Here is a 17,402-nt window from a genome sequence, read left to right as displayed (position 1 = left end):
GCGCTTTTGCTGAAAATTAGCTCACCATTTACCATGCTTTGTTTTTTACAATTTAAAGACTAGGTAAAATTAAACAGTCCTAGTTTTTTATGTAGGAGTTAAGAGTGCATCAGTGTAGTCCGAGAAATGTCACAAAATGTTTAAATTATTCTCCTAAAGTACAAAACTGTCTACAGCCTGTTCCCTTCAGTATATTTAATAATTTACAAATGAAATGACACACAAATTACTGACTAAAAAGTAGCATACCTTTGTCACCGTGTGGAGCGGGAAGCGGTGACCTCCACACCCCGGAGCAGCGTCAGGTTTGGCCTTAAAACGCTGCCTGAGCTCGTGGAGCCTCTCCCACGGAGCTCGTGACCGCCAGGGCTTCAATTATGTTTTGTATTCAATCAGCCGTTCGTTACATCTATGTATATATATTTAAAAAAAAAAAAAAAAAAAACAGAATATAATGTTCTTGACGCTAAAACAGTCAAATTTAGCTGTGATTTAACAGAACCTAAAATACATTGTTTTTCCCCTGTGAAGGAGGATAACTGCGCAGCCGCGTCAAGTTCAAAACGGCCTACGTTAAGCAAAAAGGGTCAAAATTAATCCACATATGTCGAAATTAAATTTAAAAAGAAGCGGATTCGGGGTCATATAACATTAGACAAGAAATAAACAAAAAATATCAAATTATAACCAACGTGAAAGTATATAAAAAAAAAAAAAAAAACTAAGTGTGATTTTATTTTTGGAAAGGCCTTTATAATCCTTGAGAAGAAACAATGCATTTTCGTTCAATTACATTAATGCCAGTTGTACCGGTATTTCCAGTTTGCAGGATATTCATACACCTACATGCAATTAATTTTAACAACCGTAACTTGGGCCCGTTTCCCACCCTGTTATTAATAGGTCTAATGAGTTTACCTGACCTGAATTGATTCTTCATCGGGTCAATAAATGCCAACGGTCTGACATCTCCATAATCAGGTTATAAATATAATTGTTGACGCACGGTGCGCAGCTCTTGAAATGACTCAACAGGCGTAAATTTGTTCTCAGTGATCTGTGACTGACAGGACTAAACAGGATCTTGGGGGGGGGGGACACACACTTACACACCACTCAAAAGGTCATTCAATCTGCATTTCCTTTTTTTCCTGATGGTTTTTTTTTAGGTTCTAATTCAAGAAAAACATAGGAGTTGATAATAACAATAGCTAAATAACAACACTGAAATCCAATAAATAAAACACAACACCCTGCCTCATTAAAAACTCACACAGCAGGTTTAATATGAAATTATATGAAGGAGCCTAGTAAAATAATTCTTCATTATTTCCATCAACATGACCTAATTATTCTGAATTTCTTTATAATGATTCAAGTCTCTTTAAAAATTTACTATCCTCTAAGCACAAATTAGGATACATTTCTAAAACCAGACAAGAGTTATTAAAAAAAGAAAAAAAGGAAACATGCAAACATGTAATATCTGTTATTTTTTAAGCAAAAGCATAATCCTATTTAAGTCCAGATGTATTGATAAAATTACTTTTAAATGAAAATATTTACTAGGTAATACATTTAAATTAGCATTTTCTTCTAAAACAGATCTATCATTAGTTTTTCATATTTAAAATGTGCATTAGTATGATTTGTTTTATTAATAATTACAATAATAGTAATAGAGGTAGTAATCATAATAGTATTTCTGTTTTCTGCATTACTGGTGGAAGAAAAGAAAAGCTCAGTAAATCTTCTTGTTTTTAATTTTTTAAAGGGTTTAAAAATAACAGATGTATCATAAAAATGCAGGAAAAACCCGTGTAAAATTATTAACAGAAGGCCATGGTTATCTGTGGATATTATATTACTCTCATTGCTTTTGTTTTGTCTGATCAAGATGATGAAACTAGGGCAGGAAACACACACACACACACACACACACACATACAAAGAAAAACGATGAAGGTTACAACGTGTTTGAATGTGTCCAGATTGGAATTCAACTTTGACACAGGCTCTGAAAAATCACATATTGACAAGTTCTGTCAGGATGTCGGAAAAGACTGAGAGATCTGAACTGTTTTGTGTGGATTTAAACCGCTCGAAATGGTTCAGTATTATTTTGGGTTACGTTTCCTGAGTTAGTTGTGCTTGGCATGTAAATCAATTTTTTTTTTTTTTTTTACAGCTTCCTGCACTGTTTCAAACTTTCCAAACTTCACAAACAAATGAGGACGTCTGATTGTCGCAATATAGGAATTGTGCAATTCAGCCGAATGTGTTTGAATAAAAATACAATTAAAAATAACAAAATGTGCTGGTTTTCCACATTTTCTCTGCATGTGTAGTGCAGGAAAAGTAAGGTGTGCACAGAGCAGGCCCGTCTGGTTGTGAGTAACACCCTCCCATTATGAGGTTGGTTAGCAACCTCACAAGCCTCAGGGATTTAAAAAGAAAAAGATTGAGAACATGTAAACTACTAAATCCCTGGAAACTCTCATGAAACAAAAAATGAGTGTCTTTTTTCTTCTGCTTTTTTCATTCACTTATTCTGACACAAGCCCACACACACAGCCACATTATTCCTCTTAAAAATTTCCTCCTTATTTTCTCATCACTGCCAGTCCTTCAGTTTCCATCCAGCTCAAACCTATTCATCCATTCTTCTCCCTGGAAGAGGAAGAAACTTTCCCTCCTTTTGCTCTCATTCTCCCATCGGCACAGATTGATGTTAAACGTGTGTCTGCGCATCGTTTGTAATTATGCCTGTTTACACACTGAAGCATTACTATGTGTGAAAGTCTGGAAGCCATTTGCGGCATGAGGCTGAGAGGGAAAGACAGAGCGAGTGAGCTTTAAACAGCTCCAGAGACACAAGGACTGATAGCAAGCCGGGGCTTCTGACATGACTGCAGACCTGGGTAATATTATACTCAAATATGCTTTCACGTTTGTCTGGGCAGACTGTTTCAGACTGTAAGCACATCAAAGATAAGATCAAGAGCTCTCTCTGAGTATCCAGAATTTATTCAGGCAGCATTTACTTGAGGTTTCTGTGGTTTCTCTATATGACTCAGGTCCATCTGCATACATTTCCCTTTTTACAGTTAATTATAAACGTGACGTGCCTCTAAGTGTAATTCTTCAAGCAATTGTATTCCAAAGTTCTATTTAAAAAATATCTAGAGATATAAATTTAATTTTGATGACATTAAAATACATTTTATGATAATATTTGTTAAACATATATGGAATTTCTAGGTTTAGATATAATGGGGGAAAAAATTAAACATAAGCACTCAGAATGTATTGTGGGTACTGAAAAGAGGGCTGTGTGAAACATTATACATTTGCTTTTTATAATGCAAAACCGAAGGTTAATCTTGATAACAGTCCCATCAATTACAAAGAATGTTTCTTTTAAGGATGATGTTATCATAGTATAAATAAAACTGGGTAGAATTATAGATTTCAAACTAAATTAGGAGATTCTGGCACTGCATGTAAAAAAAACAACTATGATTTAATAGAAACCATCTCAACGTGTGGCTGAAACTAGATGAGGTGGTATACGGTTACATGCTGGCATACGTTAATTGAATACATACAGACAACAGTGTGTGCTGAATATAGACTGTTTACATTACAACAGTTTACATATCGTCACCGTGGTAAATACACAAAACGCACACACATAATGTTGGTGTGGCATTTTCTGACAGGATGTCGCAGTAAAACTGAGACTATAGCATTTCCCCTCGACAAGGGCGGCCATTCCTGATAAGGTCAAGTAGGCTGGTCTGTGATACTTGGAGCGTACGAGGGGTGTTAGGGTAGTGTGTGTGCCCAGGGTGATGGCAGAGTGTGTTCCCCGCTAAACAGGGAAATGCAGCGTCTGTCTAACACTTTCTATAGCACTCTTAACCAAAGTGTGTGCTGCACACACCTACAGTGTTCCAGTCGACACATGCCAGCAGCACACACTGACTACCGGGCCCTGCCTACAGCTGCAGCGAGGGCTTTGAACCTCATGGTTAGCAAATACAGCAGGAATCAAGCAGATAATGAAACCCGATATCCCCTCCCCTCTATGCCCTGCTCCAACAGCAGCCAAGGCCTGCTTCTCCTCACACAAGAGATGCACTATTGAGAGACTTTCCCTCTCACTCTCTCTCTCCCCCTCATTCTTTTATTCCTGCCTGGTCCTCGTTCTGCCAGTCGGCAAGGCGAGATGCCAACCTCTCCCCAAAGCCGGGCAGAGTGCCCTCACCCTTTATGCAAATGCTTCACCACTAGCCTGACTCACACATTCATTCTGTGCCCCCCACCACCAAAAAACTCCTCCGTGCTTTAGTTATTTATTTATGCAATCTTTCTCCCTATAACTCTTCTCCCCTGTCTTGTGTTCCATATTGTTGCAGCTTTCAGACCATCCCTCCCTCTGCTTTCTGCTGCTTCACTCTGTCTCACTTTTAGCGATCGCCTGTGCTGTCTCTATTGCAATCCATCTTCAAGCATCTCTCCCCCACACTCCTTTCAGTGTGGAAATCCTTTTCCCCCTTAATTTCTCGCACTGCTTCTCTCTCACACAACTTGACTCACCCAGATTCAAACTTGTACACTCATTCCTCAGCTGGTGCCAGACAGGCAAGTGCAGGAACTCCCTTTACCATCTCTCTCTTTTTTCTTCTGTCTCTTTTGCTCCCTCTCTCTCTTTCACACACAGCTACTGATTCCACAACTCATCCCCTGCTCTTTTCCTTAAAGGGAAAGAAGGAGCTCTCTGTAAAATTAAACCTTAACTTTATCTGCTGCAGTTTGTATAACCATTAGAGCATCTGTCAGTATTTAGAAATAGATGTGTAATTTACAAGAAGCCAGTTGGCAGGCTTTTCCTCACCTCCACTGCAAATTTATCCCTTATTTTTGTGTGATGGATTGCTTCCTCATTTGCTGAACGTGGAACTAAAATTGTACTGACACTCTCTACTCACACAAGACAGGATGCAGTGGTTTAAGACAAGCATTTACAGATTTTAAGAATAGCATTTTGAAAAAGTGTTTTATTGATAAAAACATATTTAAAACTCATAAATGGATCTATACTTTTCTCATTTATGTATCGTGAACTTTCTGTTAAAGCCATTTAATCTATATCTTTGAGAAAAATATCTAGCCACAAGAAGTATAATGTGTACCTTCCCAGATAATGGCAGTCTTGAGAGAAGAACATAACTTTTCAAGCCACTGACTAATTTCTCATTAAAGTAGAAAACTGCAAATATTTTTGGCAACTTTGTAAATGAAAAGCCAAACATGTTATATTACCATGCTGCTTCCACATCAGTGAGCGCTCTATCAGGAAGACTGAAGGTTGCAGATTTAATTCTGCTTATCATGTGAGCTGGAGAATTGCCTGTGCTGGGTTGGCGCTGTGAGGGTTAAATGATGCCCGCTCCCTGTGGCATGATATGAGCTGGGCTTTTGCCTGTGCACTCTGCTTTGTCTATGCAGAGTTGGTTGTGCTAGGGGTTAAGAGTGGGTGGCTGCTCCAAGTGGCTTCTTCTCCGACTCTGATCCCATTAGGGTTAAAAGGTGCCTGTTCCAAATGGCTTCCTGAGAGCTGAGTCTTAATCTCTGCTATGCATGATGGGTTCTTGCACCAAGTTATGTATAACTCTGAGCTGGCATTGTGGGGGTTAAAGGTCGCTCTGCCCATTTTGAGTGGCATTCCCTGCAGAGCTAGCGCCATGCCAGGCCGGAAGAAACAGGGGACACACACAAACACATGCAAAGCGAGAAACAAAGAGCCCTCACCACCACACACATACACATATGAACACAAAGACATAAAAGATAAACATAGTAGCTAAATCATTCTGAAACTTTTCTCCACTCAAACTATAGTGCTTTCTTTTTTCTTTTTTTTTTTTTATGATGAATTCTCCAACAAAACCAGGGGAGGAAAGACAGACACACGATGCAGACGGGCGCCTCTGGGAGAGTATGTGTGCAGTTATCTCCTCTGTGACCACGTTCGCTGACTTCCTCAGCCTAAACTACCACCTCGCTCAGACCTCAGGAGCACCACAGGACCACAAGCAGACAGCCATAAGTACATGTCCTCAGAGGGGACATAAAATGGAGGAAACCCACCTCAATAAAAAGGCACTTCACACACAGGCCAAAAAAAGGTGGTACCAAAATGAGAGAGCTGTATCTCTAAATGATTATCACAATGTTGCGTCTGATTTGTATTCCTCTATATTAATAAAGAATGTGAAGATGCGTGTCTGCAAAGCACTTCTAAAGAGTACAGCAAGAATGTTGAGCTCACTGAAAAAAGGAAAAACTGTATGCTGTGTAATGAGCGATTACTTGCTCTCATCTGGTTTACATATAGGGCCTCATTGTATTAGCCCTCAGTTATTTAGAAATTCCTCAGCCTTGTGCATGGAGAATACAAAAAGCCATAAAATACTGTAACAAAATGTGCTCCTGATGACCTCATAATGCAATCATGCCAAATTCTCCATTTTTCTTTGTTTTCTCATTAGAGGAATAAAAATACTAGCGTACCCTGATGTATAGCTGACTTGTACAATAAAACTTTTCAGCTCTGGACTGTACAATGTTTATCAACTCTCAGTGAAATTGGTCTGGTATGAAATACCAGTCAGTCTCCATTAATAAACATGTGATTGTATGAAAAGATAGTATCACAGAAAAGTGAGCCAGAAGGAGAGAGCTGGACTGCAAACAGCAAGAGCTGCCACGTCAGATGCTGCTGAGGCTTCTTGGCTGTCAGGACTGAAAGAGAAACACACACACACACACAGCGAAGACACGCACATGCATACAAATGTATAATGGCCTGCACATGCACAGATCTACACACACATGCAAATGCACAAACATAAAGTCATGTACATGTACGCACATGCACAGACACACAAAAAAGGGTTTAGCTTTGCAGAGCTGTTTAGGGAGTTGGAGTCATCAGCCAAGCCTGACACCCCTGCTCAGTGTAGCCATCACCGCTGTCTCTGTGAGTCAACATGGATGGAGCCGCTCCATCAGCAACACACACAGGCCCTAATAATAAACTGAGCAAATCCCTCACTCCAGTTTTCCTGACACGCGCCAGAGAGGGCCTGGCCTGAGTCTGATCATATCCTGTTGGAACCACCTATGGATTTACACTCCTGAGTTACTCAAACTCTTTAAGCATTTAAACACTGTGAAATTTGACATTTTGTTTTCAGAATTCCAGGAAAGTATCTCAACTATATTTACTGAAATCTAACTTTAAAATGTGATGACCACATGAAAAAATATTTAAATGCAGCACCCCCAAAATTACAGCAATAAAAGTCTTCTGGATCTTGTTATGAAGGATTACATATAGGGAAATGTGGGTAAAAAAATCTGATGCAAAATAGGATTTGGCCTCATCTTTATTTAGTCTAGCTTTCCAATTCCTAGAGAAATTGCATTATTGAGTACAACAACGCCATTGTTTCAGCAAATTTCAGAGGGGCTTTCAGCTTTATATATTTCCAGAGAGGAAATCAAAATGGGAACACCGTTTCTCAATCTAAAGGAGAGAAAAGGCTCTTGTGCAGAAATTTTGATTCTCCAGATAGCTCTTGGCACCATTTGCTTCCTCTAAGTACTGTAATATGGTTATGATACATTAGCATTCCTTCACATCACAAGAGAAACCCAATATGTGTATATCAAGCATTTTAGTCAGTGAAGGAACAGAAAAGAAACAGAGAGAGAAAGCACGCCAGAAGAGGAAGGGGGAAGTCGAGAAGATGGAGAATCAGGTAAAGGATTAGCATTAAGAGACGATAGGGAGGAAAAAGTTGCTAGATGAGCAGCATTCCAGCGAACAAAGCCTGGTGAATGGAGAAACAGTTTTAGATACCCTGCGCTGTTCTCAGGAGAGGCAGACAGGGAGTTAGTAAAGTGGCTTTTAAGCTCACCAAATCCAACATATCCCAGATAAGACTGTGGCTCTTCCTGGGGGAATGAAACAGAGGAGTAGTGGTGGGGGCTGGAAAGAATGAGGTATAATGGAGAAAGAGACTATGGAAGTAAAAGAGGTAATGAGAGAAAGAGTAGGGGGAGCTGAAGAGCACAGCTGAAGTATGGGGAGAGACACAGACACACAGAGATAAGCAAACACATATACGAGAAAAAAGTTTGAGAAACAGACAGAGCAGGAGAAAAAATATGAGCAGAGCAAAGGAGTAGTGAGAGAATATTTTCATTTGAGAATGCATGTGCACTTTGGTGTTGGTTGATCCTGTCTCATACAGTACGGAGAATGAACCCGGAGACTTTCCAGCAGGATTTTATCACCTGTGTGAAAGGCGGCCTGAATACACATGAGCAAACGTCATCAATCTGTGCTGCGCTCTGGCCCTGAAAGAACCTGGCAGGCCTTTTATATATTCCTGGTTAATAATGTCTTGTTGTGGATATCGTTTATACAATAGGATCATAATGGAGACACTCTCCAATCAGACACATGCACAGGGAGGGATGGAGGTTTGGCGTGACGCATGCATTTGTCACGTTTTGCCTAAAAGACGAGCATATACAGGGCTCTACGTAAAGAAACATAAATATTCTGCATAACTGTTCAGACCTGTATAATGTCTCCTGACACATACATGCTCCCAGTTACATTTGTCTTCATTAAAAACTCCTGTATACTTACCTGTCTAGTTTAATGTCTGTCTTTTATGTGAATTTTTAGATTTAATAATCCACACATATACAAGTTATTAACTGCATGGTATATGTATTCGCATTAAAAGACGGGAGACAGGTGCACACACATAGGCCAGAAAGCAGAAAGTCAACAAACAAGGGTCGGTTTTTAATCATTCCTAGTTTGTTTATTTAGAAGTGGTCAGGTTTTCACAACCTCCCAAACTCCATTTCAAATTCCTTCTTTTAGACTCCAGAGAGAAAATTCAAACAGTATTAATTCCTCTTGCTGGGAAAAGGGACGGCCTTTTCCCGGAGCAATCCATAACATCTGAATATGAAAATAAATACGAAGAGCAGGCGCTCCTAACCCCAAACTGAGGAGGGGAAAAAAACCTGCCGGGAAGTTTGACGGCAGTGTATGTTTTTCCTCTGTTTCACTAGTGTCTGGGACAACATTTTTTTCTGTGTAGTCACTCGTACTACGTCGCTGCCCACCACCACCTTCTCCCTTCCTCACTGTCTCTCTCACTTTCACTTTCACCCGGTACTAATCTCTTTATTGGGCCTCTTCTTTCTGTTTCGGTGTTCTTCTTCTTTATCTTCACCCTCACTCTCTCTCCCTCGTCTCTGCTGGACGCCCCTGTGCCAGTTAACTCACCGCAAGCCAGAGGGAGGACCGCAAGAATGCTTAAATCAGCATAATTAGGCCTGTGTGTACTTTAAACACACACGTTTCCCCCAAGCCTGGACCCCTGCCACCCGTACACCGCTATGTACGCAGCCACGGCCCGTCTCTCTGAGTCAATAAACATGAGCTTATCAGCAGTCAGCCTAACATACATTCAACATATGCACAGAAACCAGCAAAACACACACAAAAATACATATGCAACTCATGAGGTGAAGAATGACGCTGTATTCCTCTCCCACCTAACCTTATCCTGTCTCACGCAGCTTTTAGCCCCTTGGCACAAATCACCACCACACCACAGTTTGACCCTTTACACTGTGCTGCTGAGGAATCTAAATGGTTTAATATGGAGGATCTCTGCTAAAAAGCTACACGTTTTTTTGAAAATTTTCCATAAGCAAGCTAGTAAAATTAAGCATGAGCGCACACTTAAACAATGGCCAGGATCTCAGCTGAGTGTGCGGTTTTCTCCCAAATACATCTGTCTGTGTTTTAAGTTGCAGTGGTACATTAACAAACAACTGCCTCCCAGCAAATCCACAGAGCCTGGCTGCATATGGGGATTATCAGTAGTCATTACAGACCATTTAATAATAATCACCACCATCAACAATGAATCAGTCCAAGCATGTGATATTTGAATGAACAATATTACTGGCTGAGTGGATCATATTAGTGCTCATATAACTGATGAGACACTGTTTTTCATTTCTTCTCACTTGTACTGCTACAGAGGGATACACTCTTTGAGAGCAGCTTGATTTTATTGTCTTTATTGAACCCTTTTGTGGGACAGTGTTTGGCGTATGTGTCACAGAAATCATACCCATAAACAGAATCAAAACACTCACAGTAGAAAAGTTCGAAAGTCAGTAACTAAGACTACAATAAAAGCCTCCAATAAAAACATTACACCCGTTGAACATTGAACTCTCCCTCAGGAGTTCAAACACTTACAGCTCCTGCAGATGGACACTGCAAGGAAGGCTTGTACTTGTCTTTGCACAAACACCAAACAGACTGAAGCAACGAAATAAACGTCTCATGAAACTGAGAATAGGCAGAAGACGGTCAACGCAACAAGCTAGCACAACACGAAAAGCCTAGTGGCTACAGCCTGCAGCTTTCTACATTAATTTCCATTCATAACATATGCATAGAGAACAAGTAGCTTCAATAACATGATCATTTTATTTATGTTTCTGGTTTTGCAAGTACAGTGGCGTTGTCATAGAGTTAATTTGTCATTAAAGCAAAACTTGAAGTTAATTTGATTTCCATTTTTAACATCCCCAACTAAAAACAGATACATTTTATATGACCTCAGTTTACTCTTCTTTTGGCACAACGCTCTGAAAGTGATCAGAACACCACCACGCTCAGCCGACTTTAGGAAAATATTTCTTCAGGAGTATTTGATCAAAGTGAGGTGGTGCTGTTTATACGAGGGCACACACTGAAAACCAGCCACAAAGAAGCCACTCTGTTTCTGCTGTCTGTCTCTTTCCCTCAGTCTGTCTGCGTCACACATATATACAGCATGAACACACGCCTTTTTTCTGTTTGTGTGCTCACACAGCTGTGGATCTTGTGCAGGGTTCAACCAAGGTAAAGATATGGTATATTACGCAATGGCTTATAGATTTTTCCACCCTTGGCAAGCTGCCAACTCTCGCAACAGGAGAGAGAGAGAGGGGGATCAGAGAGCAGCACACTTTGTTCCACTAAGTCTGACTCACTATCTGGAACCACTGGCTGCTTTTCTGGAACCGGTCAGTAGTTACACTGAGGAAACAGGGCTGGACGAAAGTGTGTGAGTGTTGTAGTATCAGATATGTTTGTTTGGTCTGTTGGATATTTCAGCCATGTCTCCCTTGGGCAATGTGAACCGCTGCTGCTCTTCACTGTTTTACCTCTGCTACACACACAAAAAATAAATGACCTTAGGCAGTCATTCAGCACAGCGGACTGTTGTGGCTATGCTGTAGGTCCAGTGTATTTCAGGCGAGTATCAGTTTAAAGATAAACATATTGACATGATCCATGATGTAAGCCTTATGTGCAATTAGTTACAGTAAGGGCTGAATTTATTTTGAGAAGGAAACACAGCTTTCTGAGCATGTTTTAAGAGCATGACAAGACTTCTGACACCAGTGTCGTACTATGAAATTGCACAAATAAATGCCTATGACATGGAATACAAAAACTGTAACTTACATGCATGACAGACATTTTATTGGAGGCTATTTCTAAAATGAGACTTGAAATAGTGAGCAGGAGCAGCCCAATCTGTTTTGAATCAGACGCTTGTCTGTCAGGATGATCAATCCGACTGTTTTCCCGATTTACTTACCAAGTACGTGACATGCATATGTTAATGAAACTTGTGCGTTTCTCATATCAGCCTGGTCCATATTCTCCAGCCTGGATTAAGAAGGCAGACATACTGTTCACACACGAGCATATAGAAACGCTTTCACTGAGCTGATTTGGCCTAGATCTTGCACACTAAGGTTCCCCCTATTCTTTTAATTGGGCCCTTGATGCTCGACATAGGGTGTACTTCCTCTAATTAGCTATATCTATAGCGTATGGGAGGGTGTATGAATGCATGCATGTGTAAAATCCTCTTTTGAGCAACTCCAAACTAACTAAGAGCTTTAATTTCACGCTAGGCTGCATTGTCCCATTCAGTGTGGAGGTTACCCCCACAAAAAAGCCTCTGAGAAAATCAAAAAGAATAAAAAACACACCAACGGGTGACGGAGGAGGGGGATGGAGAAAAACAGAGGGAGAGACAAACAACAACAACAACAACTGAAGCTCATCCTTGAACAATGCAGATCTCTCGCTAACCGTTACTTCTCTTTTAAAGGGAGCTAATTGAAGAGGTGGAGGGGGAGGAGGAAGAGGAGCAAGATGAAGGTGAAGGGGATTCTGGACTGAGCAGCTGCAAGAAGAGTGCAGTTCACAGGCTCTTGTATCTTCTCATCAATTGATTTCTTTAAGGAGGCCTCCAATTTCACATTTCCACTATTGTGTTATCTCACCGGATGCGCTACTAAAGTCTTTTCACTTTAAATTACTGTAAACTGCAAGTTGTTGCACCTTTGACTGTCAAACCTGAGAAAAATAATTAACAGTCAGCCTTTGCACTGGGAGGAAATGCAATTATCACAGCCAGTCACACATTTATAATGCTTTCGATTTTAACACCAGCCAAAATAAAATTATCAGACAATGAGAAATCAGGAAGTCTAAAATATATTAGGGTGTTTTATTTATTCTGGGGTGTTTTCTACTCAACAAAAACTGGTGAAGGCTGCTCCTAGAGACAGACGTGTCACAGTTTCAGAACACTGACATGATTTTGACTGCTACTCCGGTGAAACACACTTGTCTATCTGTCTACAACATTCGTGAGTGTTGAGCCTGATTTTAGACAAGTGTGCATCTGTGTGTGCATATACATGTGTGTGCCGTATGTCTCAGTTAACACAACTATATCACAAACCAACATAAGACCGCTATAGGGGCCGCCTGCCTCCACTGGCCACAGATCAGCCTAAACCTAATCCACACTAGGAGGCAAAGGACAAGGGGAGGTGTGGGGGGGGGCTACATGTGTTCATATGGGCACACAAACATTTGTATCCACACACACAGTCACACACACATGCCCATCCATCCAAAGGACAGCCACCTATTACCCTGTTGTGCCAATCGCCTCAGTTAAGCATGATAAATCCATTTTCTATGGGCGGTCAGGAAGACTGCACAGATAAGGGATAAGCAGAGCACCACAGCACTGCATCCAACCTACCTCCGAGATATATTCACATAAACACACACACACACACACACAGGAGGATTGTCCACTAGATCCCTTAGGATTTAAGGATCACATGAAAGTTCTTCAATGACAAATATTTTAAAAACTGTAAACAAAAACTTATATTTCACATTTCTACAACCCCTGAAAAGTAAGCAGAATGTCATGACTCCATATATTTAATAAAACAGTAAAATAGTTAAAAAAGGTCAAAATATCCTCTCCACAAATTAACTTTTTTTTCTCTCTCTCCATGTATTTAATATGTATTCGGATACTATTTAACTGATATGGACAATCTGTGCCATTTCCCTCTTCTCTTTCCCATCCCGCTGTCCCTGCCTACCAGCTCTCTCTTTGGGCCAGGCAGTGCAAGGTGGACCTGGTCTGCCTCCAGCAGAAAGGATGAATAAGTAAAAAGAACACAATGTACCCCTGGGTTCTGCCTGCAACCCACTGCCTGCCTGCCATCCTGGCACAGTTGGCAGGGCACTTTTACCCTGCCTACTGTCCACTACAGCAAACCTATTCTCTGCTGGCTGTGCTGAGCCTACTAACTAGCCCAGTATGAGCAGGATTAGTGTATGTGTATGTGTGTTTGTGTGTGTGTCTGTGAAGTGTGTGTGGTGCAAAGTGATGCCGGTAAGGCTTGGTATGTCACCAGATCATGCAGGCCCACCTCGGCTTACACCAGCACCGTGGCTGTCACTGTCCAGTCCTAATGAAACCAGAACTGAGAGCTGACGCAGGCGAGCCATCGGCCCAAAACAGGGCAGGAGTACAAAACACACATACTGTACACGTTTACACAAGTACACACACACCATGGTGCATGTAAGGCCTTGACTATCTGATACTGACAGTGTTGATTAAAATGTGCAAATTAAGAGGAACAAAACTAAACCAGGTTAAAAGAAAGTTGTTTAATTTAGAAGACACCAACTCTAATATATACAATTGGCTTGTGTGGGCTTCTCACATATTGCCACACAGACTTATTATTGCCTCTCCATATGCACTGATTCACAAACACTGCTCGATTGAGATGAAGTGCCTTTATCTTGATCAACAAAGATACTGACTAGAAAATCTCAATTTTTTTTTTCCTGTTACCATGGCAAAGCTACAGTATGTATAGCTTTCACTGGATGCTTTCAAGTGCCTAGCCAAGGATGGGTGATTTTCAAGGACTCATTTGATCTTCAAATCTAAAAAAAAAAAAAAAAAAAAAAAAAAAACAACAACTGTTAGAGCTGCAAACTGTTGGATATAAAGCGCTTATCAGAAAGAATTTGACTAGAACGAAGTTTTTGCGTGTGAACTGAGCTTAAATAGTAAAACAATCTGCAGCAAATTGTTAAACATCTCTGAGTTCGCAGCAAAGCTTCCAAAAACTGGCAGTGTTAGTGAGGCGCACTGTATATTAACAGCCCACATCTCATTTGGATAAGCGGGACTTAACTAGAGTAATTGATTTCAAAACGCAGCACATAAAAGTTTTAATTAACGACGCCTCCGCGACCTTCAAACCGCATTAAAACTTTATGCAAATGCATTTCCGTCACTGGGATGTGAAACAATGCCATGCAGCCCGTAAAAACCTCCCGGTGCTGTTTGGCAAATGCATGTGTATCTTTTTTGGCTGGTCGGGTCCGTCACCTACCAGGCCATTCCAGCAAAGCTTTTATCAGCATTAATAATACATTGTAGATTGTTTACACCACTTTTGCATGTTTTCTGTGATTTGTTAATTATTTACATGGCTGAGATCTAAGAACCCAGTCTTAATGGAGTCATAGGAAAACAACAGCAGTAGGCTACTATGTACATTACGCACGTCAGGATAATTCACCCGTGTGCGCAAAGGTTTGGACAAACACACAAAGAAAGGATAAACAGTTCCGCTTTACCCCGCATCAAACCACAGATCATTATAAAACAGGTGATTAAAGCAAATTAAACCCAAGATGTTCAAGTCCAGTCAGATTACAGGTGTGACACTGGGAGGTGCCACTCTCCACCCGCGAACAGGATCTGCACGGACGTTTTTCAAGTTAATTTTTGACTTGTGTTATCATCCACAAGCGTAATATCCTCTAAATACAAACACAGTTCTTGAAGGAGATATGAGGAAATGCAAACAAATCAGCTCTGCTTGATACCCATCAGTAGAACCGGGAGACGTAATAACAACAGCCTAAGCAGATCAATATGTATTGCGCATATGGGCAGCACGAGTCCATGCGGCGCTCGTGTGAGAGGATCTGCTGCCAATTAATTTTAATTAATGGAAAGAAAGAGGAAACTCGATGCGGACCTCTGCCTCATACCACCAGGCTTGGAAAATTATCTGTACTAAATATGCAGTAGGGCTGTTGGACTTATTTTACGCAGAAAATCAAATACACTATTGATTAGAAAATGTCTGTCTCACAGCTGAAAACTCTAGAGAGGTCAAGAGAAAAGAGGAAGAAAAAATATATATAAAGGATAAACATTTTATGTGATGTCAGGCATTCTTATGAAGCCTATTTCTAGCCACGTCTTTTCGTATGTTACAACAAGATGCGAATATATGGCCAACTGTTTTCTTTGAGCCATGCAGTCCTTTTGTCTTCTACAGACTGGTCTGGTCAGAAGGCCTGAAATAACACCAAGAAGGAATCTACATGTTTTTTTTCCACATAGCTCCTAAAACGACTGATCTGTTTAAGAAAAGGAATGATTACAATTTCTCTTCTTTATCACATGTTGCATATACATCTTGAAACAGATTTAGTAAAAGTATTAGTATTGTGTTAAGTCTCATATTACGACATAAGAAAGCAAAGGAAAAAAAGGCAAGGAAAGCGGCAGGCCGTGACCTCCCTGCATCAATAATAAACTTTACTTGATAATAAATGTAACTTACAGGCCTAAAGCTAAACAGATGTCACTTAAGATGCAGGAATATTTCTACAAAGTCAGTTAATGCGTAAAAATTTCAAATGCGTAAGCCTCATAATTCAACTCCTGGGTAACGCACTCCTTTGACCTCAAACAAAGAAAACTACTCTATTTACTGAGAGAAATGGGTGACAAACACACCAGAATAAAATGTGACATTCTGGCAGAAGTTTGAATGTTGGAGTACAGTCAGTAAAATGACTTTTCCACCGGTGTCTAATGTCTGCACCGAGCTGCAGAGGGACACACGGACCTGCGGCGGCCTGACGCCGGGGCTCGGCGCGCCTCGGCTCTGCTCTGTTAACTCTGCAATGACTGCCCCAAGGATTTTCATCTGTAAACCGTGCACTTATTGAAAAAATGGACTTTTAAGTAGATGTGATGAAAATGAGCAAAACGCGCGTTGTTTACAAGAAAAACTAGGCCTTTAAGGTCATTTAGAGCTTGACCTTTGCTGTTGTGAATTCTTATTTGACCTTTTTTATTTAATTTAAAGACAAAATCCCAGTGTATAATCACCACGTTAAGTAAAATTAATGAATAAAATATGAGTAAGAAGCAAATATAGGATGAAGTTACAACGTAACGGTTTACAACCATAAACACCGGTTTAAAGGTTAGTCTGGTCCAATAATAAAACTGACAAGAAATGGATCAGATCTTGAACAAACTGCGGTTAGATTTATACAAAAATCTAAATTTATACAAGGATGACTCAGAGTCTCCAGCTAAATAAAAACATAATTTAATGTAATTTTTTGTACACTACTGTGGTGTGGCGCTCTATGCGAATGAGGCCTGAAACCTTTAACAGGTCAAAACTGAAACTACTGTCCTGAGTGCGCCGATATCTGCAAAATATCCACAGATAATATTCTAGATTTGCCTAAAGGTCCGTTAAAACAAAAAAAACTGTGCGCAAATAAACCCAAGAAAGGACTCATGTAACAATTGTTGCATGAGCCGAAAGAGCCCTGAAAATTACGCACAAGATGAACAGAGTTCTATGTAAAATAACCACTCAAAAGCATATTCACTGCGCTGTAATGGCTCTGATCAGTCTAAATAAAATACAACTTTTCTTCATTAAAGGTCAGATAGCCTATATTTTCAAACAAATCCAACTCTAACTAAGTAGCTCGGACTCTACAACACACGCCCACTCTCCAACCGTCGTCCTCAGGATACCCCCAAAAAAATAGGGTG

The 17,402-nt window shown here is 40.4% G+C and overlaps 1 protein-coding gene across 10 annotated transcripts in view; it reads right to left on the bottom strand.

Annotated features, from left to right (window-relative positions):
* The window catches only part of nfixa (nuclear factor I/Xa), a 116,079-nt gene that overhangs the window by 85,394 nt on the left and 13,283 nt on the right, over nucleotides 1-17,402 (bottom strand). The gene's annotated exons all lie outside the window — the stretch shown is intronic.

Source organism: Sphaeramia orbicularis, chromosome 1 (assembly GCF_902148855.1).
Source record: "Sphaeramia orbicularis chromosome 1, fSphaOr1.1, whole genome shotgun sequence".
Taxonomy (NCBI): Eukaryota; Metazoa; Chordata; class Actinopteri; order Kurtiformes; family Apogonidae; genus Sphaeramia; species Sphaeramia orbicularis.
Note: the sequence above shows the minus strand (reverse complement) of the source record. Positions and strands in the feature narration are given on the sequence as shown.